The following is a 4,128-nucleotide window of genomic DNA, read 5'->3' as shown; positions in this document are numbered from 1 at the left end:
GATCGAGCCTGGTGTACATCTGCACTGAAGGGACAGCTATCGCCTTAATTATACACTCCTGGAAATTGAAATAAGAACACCGTGAATTCATTGTCCCAGGAAGGGGAAACTTTATTGACACATTCCTGGGGTCAGATACATCACATGATCACACTGACAGAACCACAGGCACATAGACACAGGCAACAGAGCGTGCACAATGTCGGCACTAGTACAGTGTATATCCACCTTTCGCAGCAATGCAGGCTGCTATTCTCCCATGGAGACGATCGTAGAGATGCTGGATGTAGTCCTGTGGAACGGCTTGCCATGCCATTTCCACCTGGCGCCTCAGTTGGACCAGCGTTCGTGCTGGACGTGCAGACCGCGTGAGACGACGCTTCATCCAGTCCCAAACATGCTCAATGGGGGACAGATCCGGAGATCTTGCTGGCCAGGGTAGTTGACTTACACCTTCTAGAGCACGTTGGGTGGCACGGGATACATGCGGACGTGCATTGTCCTGTTGGAACAGCCTTGCCGGTCTAGGAATGGTAGAACGATGGGTTCGATGACGGTTTGGATGTACCGTGCACTCTTCAGTGTCCCCTCGACGATCACCAGTGGTGTACGGCCAGTGTAGGAGATCGCTCCCCACACCATGATGCCGGGTGTTGGCCCTGTGTGCCTCGGTCGTATGCAGTCCTGATTGTGGCGCTCACCTGCACGGCGCCAAACACGCATACGACCATCATTGGCACCAAGGCAGAAGCGACTCTCATCGCTGAAGACGACACGTCTCCATACGTCCCTCCATTCACGCCTGTCGCGACACCACTGGAGGCGGGCTGCACGATGTTGGGGCGTGAGCGGAAGACGGCCTAACGGTGTGCGGGACCGTAGCCCAGCTTCATGGAGACGGTTGCGAATGGTCCTCGCCGATACCCCAGGAGCAACAGTGTCCCTAATTTGCTGGGAAGTGGCGGTGCGGTCCCCTACGGCACTGCGTAGGATCCTACGGTCTTGGCGTGCATCCGTGCGTCGCTGCGGTCCGGTCCCAGGTCGACGGGCACGTGCACCTTCCGCCGACCACTGGCGACAACATCGATGTACTGTGGAGACCTCACGCCCCACGTGTTGAGCAATTCGGCGGTACGTCCACCTGGCCTCCCGCATGCCCACTATACGCCCTCGCTCAAAGTCCGTCAACTGCACATACGGTTCACGTCCACGCTGTCGCGGCATGCTACCAGTGTTAAAGACTGCGATGGAGCTCCGTATGCCACGGCAAACTGGCTGACACTGACGGCGGCGGTGCACAAATGCTGCGCAGCTAGCGCCATTCGACGGCCAACACCGCGGTTCCTGGTGTGTCCGCTGTGCCGTGCGTGTGATCATTGCTTGTACAGCCCTCTCGCAGTGTCCGGAGCAAGTATGGTGGGTCTGACACACCGGTGTGAATGTGTTCTTTTTTCCATTTCCAGGAGTGTATATGTGGTGTCTTTTTTTTTCGGACATACAATTAAGGCAAAGACGGCCAGTGATACGTTCAGTGTAGATTCACAGGAAGCTCGAGCTCTTACAGGAATCAGCAGAATTCTGCGAGTATTGAGGCTGATGAGCAAGGGTACTACATCAGTAGTATGTAGTATAAGTTCAGAAAATGGGGCCGACTGGAGGCGGTCTAAGGCGTTGCAGTCATGGACTGTGCGGCTGGTTCTGGCGGAGGTTCGAGTCCTCCCTTGGGCATGGGTGTGTGTGTTTGTCCTTAGGATAATTTAGGTTAAGTAGTGTGTAAGCTTAGGGACTGATGACCTTAGCAGTTAAGTCTCATAAGAATTCACACACATTTCACATTTGACTGGAGGTGCTTTAGGGTGGTCCGTGTTCTGTGGTCAGTGTATCTACCCAGTAAGCAAAAGACCCAATTCCCATTGCCGGCCGCGGTGGTCTAGCGGTTCTAGGCGCTCAGTCCGGAACCGCGTGACTGCTACGGTCGCAGGTTCGAATCCTGCCTTGGGCATGGATGTGTGTGATGTCCTTAGGTTAGTTAGGTTTAAGTCGTTCTAAGTTCTAGGGGACTGATGACCTCAGATGTTAAGTCCCATAGTGCTCAGAGCCAATTCCCATTCCCAGGCTGGCACATTGATGTAATTCGATGTCGATTGACAATTAATGTCTTTATTTCCTTTGTCTCTTGATTCATATTGGCTGCAGCATCATTTTGGTGGCTGCTGTATCAGACATTTCCAAAATTAAACATACCACACACACAGGGTGGTCCATTGATCGTGACCGGGCCAAATATCTCACGAAATAAGCGTCAAACGAGAAAACTACAAAGAACGAAAGTTGTCTAGCTTGAAGGGGGAAACCAGATGGCGCTGCCATAGGTCAAACGGATACCAACTGCGTATTTTAAAATAGGAACCCCCATTTTTAATACATATTCGTGCAGTACGCAAAGAAATATGAATGTTTTACTTGCACCACTTTTTTCCCTTTGTGATAGATGGCGCTGTAATAGTCACAAACATATGGCTCAAAATTTTAGGCGAACAGCTGGTAACAGGTAGGTTCTTTAAGTTAAAATACGGAACTCAGGTACGTTTGAATAGTTTATTTCGGTTTTTTCAATGTGATACATGTACCTTTGTGAACTTATCATTTCTCAGAACGCATGCTGTCACAGCGTGATTACCTGTAAATACCACATGAACGCAACAAATGCTCAAAATGATGTCCGTCAACCTCAATGCATTTGGCAATACGTGTAGCGACATTCCTCTCAACAGCGAGTAGTTCGCCTTCCGTAATGTTCGCACATGCATTGACGACGCGCTGATTCAACTTTGCCCACAGAAAGAAATCCGGGGACGTCAAATCCGGTGAACGTACGGGCCATGGTATGGTGCTTCGACGACCAATCCACCTGTCATGACATATGGTATTCAATACCGCTTCAACCGTACGCGAGCTATGTGCCCGACATCCATCATGTTGGAAGTACATCGCCCTTCTCTCATCCACTGAAACACCTTGTAGTAACATCGGTAGAACATTACTTAGGAAATCAGCATACATTGCACCATTTAGATTGCCATCGATAAAATGGGGGCCAATTATCCTTCCTCCCATAATGCCGCACTATACATTAACCCGCTGATGTCGCTTATGTTCCATCTGTCGCAGCCATCGTGGATTTTCCGTTGCACAACAGTCCATATTATGCCGGTTTACGTTACCGCTGTTGGTGAATGACGCTTCGTCGCTAAATAGAATGCGTGAAAAAAATCTGTCATCGTCCCGTAATTTCTCTTGTGCCCAGTGGCAGAACTGTACACGACGTTCAAATTCGTCGCCATGCAATTCTTGGTGCATAGAAAAATGATACGGGTGCAATAGATGCTGATATAGCATTATCTACACCGAAGTTTTTGAGATTCGCATTTCTCGCGCATTTTGTCTGCAACTCAGGCCTGGATTAGCCGCGACAGCAGCTAAAACACCTACTCGGGCATCATCATTTGTTGCAGGTCGTGGTTGACGTTTCACATGTGGCTGAACACTTCCTGTTTCCTTAAATAACGTAACAATCAGGCGAACAGTCCGGACACTTGGAAGATGTCGTCCAGGATACCGAGCAGCATACATAGCACACGCCCATTGGGCATTTTGATCACAACAGCAATACATCAACAAGATATCGACCTTTCCCGCAATTGGTAAACGGTCCATTTTAACACTGGTAATGTATCGCGAAGCAAATACCGTCCGCACTGGCGGAATGTTACGTGATACCACGTACTTATACGTTTGTGACTATTACAGCGCCATCTATCACAAAGCGAAAACAGTGGTCCAACTAAGACATTCAAATTTCTATATGTATTACATGAATATGTAATAAAAAATTGGGTTTCCAATTATAAAAAAAACAGTTGATAGCCTTTTAACCTATGGCAGCGCCTTCTAGCGGGCCAACCATATCGCCATCTGGTTTGCCCCTTCAAGCTAGACGAGTTCCGTTCTTTGTGGGTCTTTGTTTGATGCTTATTTCGTGGCATATTTGGCCCGGTCACTATCAGTGGACCACCCTGTATAATGCTGTGACCACTATGTTGGGTTGGTGCAGTGGTCGACAGATAT

Source organism: Schistocerca cancellata, chromosome 3, assembly GCF_023864275.1.
Source record: "Schistocerca cancellata isolate TAMUIC-IGC-003103 chromosome 3, iqSchCanc2.1, whole genome shotgun sequence".
Taxonomy (NCBI): Eukaryota; Metazoa; Arthropoda; class Insecta; order Orthoptera; family Acrididae; genus Schistocerca; species Schistocerca cancellata.
The sequence above is the reverse complement of the archived record's forward strand: the minus strand, read 5'-3'. Positions refer to the sequence as shown.